At 49.6% G+C, this 6,767-nt stretch overlaps 1 protein-coding gene across 1 annotated transcript in view; it reads left to right on the top strand.

Annotated features, from left to right (window-relative positions):
- Window positions 1-1,303: 1,303 nt before the first annotated feature.
- The window catches only part of LOC8034411 (probable serine/threonine-protein kinase fhkB), a 24,312-nt gene continuing 18,848 nt past the window's right edge, over window positions 1,304-6,767 (top strand). The window contains exon 1 of the mRNA XM_029974867.3: window positions 1,304-1,492. The gene's annotated coding sequence lies outside the window, so the exon portion shown is untranslated. The remainder of the gene's footprint in view (window positions 1,493-6,767) is intronic.

Below are 6,767 nucleotides of genomic sequence, written 5' to 3'. Positions count from 1 at the left end.
ACCAAGCATGCTATGGAGTCAAACATAAAATACAGTACGCCCCAAAGCTAACTAGCCACTGGAGCTTGCGGGATTAGTACATTCCCCGGCAGTGAGGTCACTGGAGGCCTGGAACATGGCCAGGATGCTGGACCGGTGGCCACAATAACAGCTCTGAAAGTATTTAAACGGGACAATGCCTCGGAGGTGCTACGCCTCGGGACACTGTTCTCATAACAGGGTTCATTCTCGTTAATTCACTCAAGGACCAGGGGCGGCGGAAGCTTCACATGAAGCAACAGACTACCAGAAAAGCGACGCTGCATGAACTCTTTTCTTGAGCGTCACGCTGGCAGCCGAACGGGGCATGTGCAAGGCGATTCACTCTTCCGAAAGCGCGCGTTTCTACACAACGACCCGGTGTATAGCTTAGAAGAAACCAGCGTGCATGAACCTCAGACAAGCTGAGAAAGCCATTCTGGCAAGAGGCAACCAGACAGCGACCTCAAGACTCGTGGAAGACGTCCCTGAACGCGTCCTGGAATGTTGACAACGCCACTGAACATGCGCTGGCCCTTCACTCTTTGGAAAACGCGCTTGTTTCTAAACATGAAAAAGCTGCACAGCCAAAACGTTCCCGAGCATGCAAGCGCCTAAGAAAAAGGCCCTAAACCAGCCCAGAAAGCCGTCCTGGCGAAAGGCGACCACAGGGCGACCTCAAGATCCGAGGACGTCCCTCCATGTGTGGTATGCAGGGGGGGGGGGGGGGGGGGGGGGGGGGGCCAGGGCCGCGATGCAAGACGGCGGGGCGAGGCGGGACGAGGGGAAGATCGCCGCCTGCTGCGATGTCCCAGTCTTTTCGCCCCGCCGTCTTGCATAGCCCCCTGGAATGCTCGCAGCGGGAGGAACGGAGTATGAGTAGGCGCTTCACCTTTTTGAAGACGTGCTTATTTCTAAACAACGAAAGGGTGCACAGCCTAGGAATCCCCAACGCGCATGAGCCTCGAAAAAGCCCTAGCCCAGCCCAGAGTGCCGTCCTGGCGAGAGGCAGCTGACGACCTCAAGACCCGCGGCAGACGTCCCCGGATCAGTCCTGAAATGCGTAAAGACGCTCCGGAAGGGCGGCGGTCCTAAGGCAAGCTCTGGGAAGATGTGGGACAGCCAAGCCGCGCACAGCAAGCCGTCTGCACGCCGTCGAAAGTAAGAGGACCCCCTTCCCAGCGCGCAGGCCGCCACGCTCTCCTGCTGCCTGGAAAGGGCGAAACTAGGGCAGCGCCGGCGAAGGAGGAGGTATATAAGGGACAGGTCTACTTTGCGCGGATAGTCTTCTCGCCTCTTGTACGCCGTCTGCTTCACTCCTTTCTCCCTCCGTGTGTGTGGTTTTGCTTCTTCTGGGGACCCTCCTCCGCTGTGCTGTGTCTCCTGCTGTTGGTCGCGTGCCATCCCCGAGGACTGCCCGCTCCCCCGTCGCCCGCTCATCTTGAGAGTCATCTTCCCCGGTCAGGACCTGACGGTAGGTACCGCGACCCCAGTGTCCTTGAGGTCCTCTTCGGATAGGGGTGCTTGTGTCCTTCTGGAACCAACGGAGGATGAGGCTTTTTTTTTTTTTTCTGTTGTCCGGTGCCATATCCTTGACAGCTGTGCATCTGCAGAGCCGGTGACTACACGCAAGTCCCTGAAGCGTTTTTTTTTTTTTTTATTTGATGGGACTCGCTACAAATAAGTAAGGTGACGATTCAGGTGGAGTTCGAGTTAAATCCTCTCACACCGTCCTTGGTTGTGGCTTTTACACTAATTTGCACGCCTTATTCGTCTCAGATCATACTATCATCAACAAAAAGCTATACGGTGACCCGACAGACTCATCCTGAGCACTCAAAGCAGAGTATTTAATTTATTCGGCACTTATAATTATAATCTTATTCTTCAAGTTATAGCAACGTGAAGTTAGCCCACCGGACACTACAAAAATGATCAGCTGTTTGCTATACATCTGTCTCCGTTGCCATCAGTCGCCTGAACGGGGGCTGTTTTATTTGAAAGCACGGACACTTCGATATCCAGCACTCTGAGCAACGTCAGTTTCTCTGGGTCGTATACAACACATGGCATACGTCTTCGTGATATGTGATTTTGGAGCTAAGTCGTGAAGTTTTCCAGTGTTTGTTGATATTTCCACCAGCCAAAGAAGAGATCGCAAAGAATTATTCACACAATGTCCAGCGAATCCTTATCCATTGCCCATATCGTTACCAACAACTAAAGATGCTAGCCTTGCTTGTTTTAAATTTTGTTATGTTTGTTTCTAAGAGAAAAAGGGGGGGAGGTATTTATTTTGGAGACGTGACAGCGACATGTTTTCTCAACTTGCTTAACTGTTTCATTCGGACAATCTTACTCGGAGTGAATATAACATATGTAGGCTTCGAGTCGAAGCCTTCGTTAATGATGTCGCGTGTGCGCCGTTGGAACTAAATCCAAGGTAAGCGTGCACTCTCGAGAAGTATAGAACGGTCATAACCCCGCTCCCCCCCCCCCCCCCCCCCCTTTTTTTTTTTATCTTTCCCACGATTCCTTAGGGTAGGCTTTCCTGAACCTTCTGCAAAGACATGACAAACACTACGCGATTGATTAGGTAGATATCCGTGTTAAACAACATTGACTGATTGATCAAAACTTGGAGATAATTTTTTTTATATTGTATTTCGAGGGTTCGCATGTAACCAGTAATTCGTCCGCTTCAATATTAGAGAAATCCTTTAATAACTTTAATCCTCGTTCGTTTTTTTTTTTTTTTTTTTTTTGTTATATTTTTTTTTTTTTTTTGGGGAGGGGGGGGGGGGAGGGGGCGACGACCGCAGATTGCTTTGTGAAAAGCGCCCAAACAATTTCCGCCCTCCTGAAGTAGAATCTGGTGGGATCATCATGGGGATAACAAAGATCCCGCTACGCACCGGAAGTTCTAGCTCTGCCGGCAGCCTCATCAAAAGGACATCAACGTCCAGGATGAATAACTCGAGCGGCCATCAAGGCCCACTTCTCTTATCCCCGAATCGGTTTCAAAACCACGCTCGGCTTCGCGAAGCGGCAGCGTGTGCGATACCATCAGCCCGACCATAAAACGAGACTTGGAGTTGTTACATCACACGCAATGAAGTTTAACGGGCGACTACCCGGCCGCGCTCCATATCGCTTCGTATGGCCTGATGGGCGTACAAAACGCCGAAACAAGTTTCGCTTACTTAAATAATAAAATCCGCTTCCCAGTGTATACCATCCCCTAGGATTGGACTGACTAATGAACAAGCTCCAGATTTCGTCCACAAATAAGGAATGACCTCCCGCGTTTGTCTCCGAGAGAGGCTGCGTGACTTCAACCATGAATCCCTCGTGAAGACGTTTCCCCCTCGAATGGTCCCAATTGCAATCTTCACGGTGTAATATACGTGGAGGACCCTTAGGAACTAAGAAGTCGGAATGCAATCACTGCCTATCTGTAACGGAGACACCGGACACATTTTTCCCCCCCCCTTTTTTTTAAGGCAGTAATTTTCGTTGTTTAAAACACGACTAAAAAAATCGTAATTTTGGCAGTCAGATTATCCTTGACATCGGGGCCAACTGGTGGCAATAGAGCGCAAGTTTGCTTTCATGACTACTTCCAACAGTTAGCCACAACTCCAAAGTTTTACCGGATAACTCGTCCTCTGGCGTTCATATTTGCTCAACGCAGCATTCTGATTGGCCGAGATGAAAAGACGCTTGGCCACACCCTACGAGTCGTCAATGGCTGTACAAGATGCGAACCCTCACACTTCAGCAAAGAGCAAGTTTCTCTAACAGATAGCTTGCGAGGGTCGCCATTGCTGTGTGCTGACTGTTATTTCGACGTACTAGATTCTTCCAACCACAACTTCTGCGTTGTGAAACAAACACGGCGAACCGAACTCTCGCGGCGCATAAAATTCTGGCATGGCCGCGAATGACGTCAGATGTATATATATATTTAGTGTGGTTCCACTAGAATCACTGGACCCCGAGAAAGTACTGACAAGCCGGTCGCCATTTTGGTTAATGAAATGAGCGGTTTCTCCTTCACCTCTCCATTCTCGATGAGCCGATTGAAATTCGCTGGTGACGAGTAGCTCTACGGAGACGTTTCTTGAATACCGTGAGGTTTGGCTAGCCACACACCGGCGGAACGAGGGCATACATCTTCGTAGCGACGTCCCATGCGGTGTCGGTACTTAGAGGCGTTAAGAAATAATCTTCCTGGGTTGAAATACGTGAGAAGAGCGATACCATTGTAAGAGATCTAGGCAGATAATCAGGATTGATAAGTTGATTGCACACAGATTGCCAAAGACGCGTCCATCATAGAGGGACGCTTTCGGTACGATGAAGCTCCAGAGCGATCTTGCACGACTGGTTTCGATTGACCCTTTGGAAGCTTCGAAAGGACCGAAATTCCGATTGCCATGGCAACTGAGACCGATCAGCCAATCGCCTTGCGAGGTTTTGGTCGTCTGCATCTTTATATCCGCTTGAGTTCCGCTAGCAAGCAGGGAGGGCAATGGCGCTATACCTTTTAAGGATCCAGCGACTTTATGTTCCACTAGAGAGGCAAACAAGAGCAGCCGACAGCAACAAACCCCGAATACGTGCACCATGCACGCGAAGGTACATTTGACAGGCTTGCAATCTTTTGTTGAAAAGTGGGCACTTTGCTTTCAAGTGCGTGCTGCACGTGCTTGAGACTTCGCGGTTTGTCGGTGTCCCTTGTCAATGCTTATCGTAATTTTATGTTGTTATGGGGCTATGGATGCGCTTGCGCATCTGGAACCCCCATCGAGATAAGCACGTGAACTCTCTACTTCTTAAATGCCAGAAGTTCTCCGCGAGTGCATAATCTCCGTCACAATGAACAGACTCAAACTACGCGGCAACACGCGCCCTCATTCAAACCATTGCACGTCTCCTCTCTAAACATATTATCGCTTACTATCGTAGCATCTCCAACCATTACGATGTCGGCGTAGATTCCTTGTCAGGCTTAGCGGCTAGCACGCGGTCGACAGAGTCCCTCCCGGCCTACTCCAGTTGAGCGAATCCCCCACTCGGTGGCCAACAACGGCCCATCGAGTTTTCCAGACGGCGCCGGTTCACTGTGGTAACATACCTTGCGAGAGAACACGGCGGGCGCTATCGGCGATCTGCACCCAATCGGCGAGGGAGGGGGTGCCTCCGAGCAGCCTCCGCTTCCGTACGATTCGATCTTTTACACCCAGGGCGTCTCACGGCCGACAAACATCGGACTAACCCCGGAGGGTCGCCCGCGCACAGCCGCGAGGTCTTTCGGCGTCGAGAATGCAGCCATTGTGCGTCGGTTTTACGCAAACGCTTAACGATTACAAAACCACGTTCTCGACTCTTTTGATGGGCTCTCTTCTGAACGGCTCAACTGTATCTGATGGTTATGAAAGCCAACTTTCGATATCGGTGCCATGTGGCTGGATGAATGGATGAACGCATAGAGGGAAGCTCGAGCAGTTTTGTATTTGAGGAAACACACTCAAGTCGTCTTCATTTGGCATCCAAAATCTCAAATATCCAATTTTTTTTTTTTTTTTGGTGCAGGAAGTTGCAGTAAATTACTTTATAAAGTATCGCTGAAGGCACTCCTTCGCAGAGCATGACGTCACACAACGAGTTTTGGGAATCTAGGCTCTCGCACATTTCAGCGTCTATCAAAACTATGCACGTGCACTCCTGCTATTTTTTTATTTATTTATCTTTTTTTTTTAAAGAAAAGGACAGAAAAGACGTCACGGCATGGTGCCATTGCGGCACCATGTCGTGCTAGAATAAAACTCTAATTTTATTAAAGGAGTGTTTCAGCATCCCTTTACACAGGGAGGCGGTTTGCGCCACCTAGGGAGTGTTTTCAATATCAACCAATCGGAATTTCGCGGCTTTTGGTAGACTTTTCTCGCGATCCGAATCATCAAGATACCTGCGACTTCCTCAAGCCGCAGTCGGCAGACATGTTGCTGCAGACATGACGACAAAATTGTCCGCGGACGAGCATCGGTCATCTTCGAAGCATGTCTGTTTCATACATAACGCCTGCAGACGGTTTTTGTAGGACTGATATGACCTTCATACAAGGGAAGAAGCCCACCCAGACAGTGTTTTCAGACCGTCTTCTGTGCCATGTATTAGCAGTGAGACCGCGTCACAATGGATGCAGACCGCGGTTTGAACTCTTTCGACGCGTAACATCTCTCCTGAATGGCTGACCTACACGCTGTATACACCAACACAGTGTTTACAAACAAGCCCGCTTTGCCCACACCAGGTATGGGCACTGCACGTGCGCAGAAACCAAACTCGGAAGTACCGTCCGCGCATGCGCAGTACCGACAGCAGCGCCACCGTAGTGGCGTGCCGTCAAGTGAGTTGGGTTGGTCTATTCCTGAGTGATGGTTATGAAAGCCAGTGCGTGCGAGTGTTTTCGTTATCGGCGCTGGATGGCTGGATGAATGCGATTAAAGGATAAATTAATAGATGAATGCATCTGAAATACGACGAGGAAAGACGTCTCAATGACGAGGTACCTTAAAAGCGAAATACTTTTTTTTTTTTCCTTTTTTCTGCACGATTGGGCATTGGACCAAGCCCCGTCCGCAAAGTACTTTCTGGACAGTAAATCCACGTTTGATATACTGTCCTTTGAAGTGTCTGCGGCTGAAATTTCACATACAGTGAAGAGGTGCGCTATGGTTTCT

The sequence above is a fragment of the Ixodes scapularis genome, unplaced genomic scaffold, assembly GCF_016920785.2.
Source record: "Ixodes scapularis isolate PalLabHiFi unplaced genomic scaffold, ASM1692078v2 PGA_scaffold12__126_contigs__length_90152505, whole genome shotgun sequence".
Taxonomy (NCBI): Eukaryota; Metazoa; Arthropoda; class Arachnida; order Ixodida; family Ixodidae; genus Ixodes; species Ixodes scapularis.
This window is presented reverse-complemented; position numbering and strand designations above follow the sequence as displayed.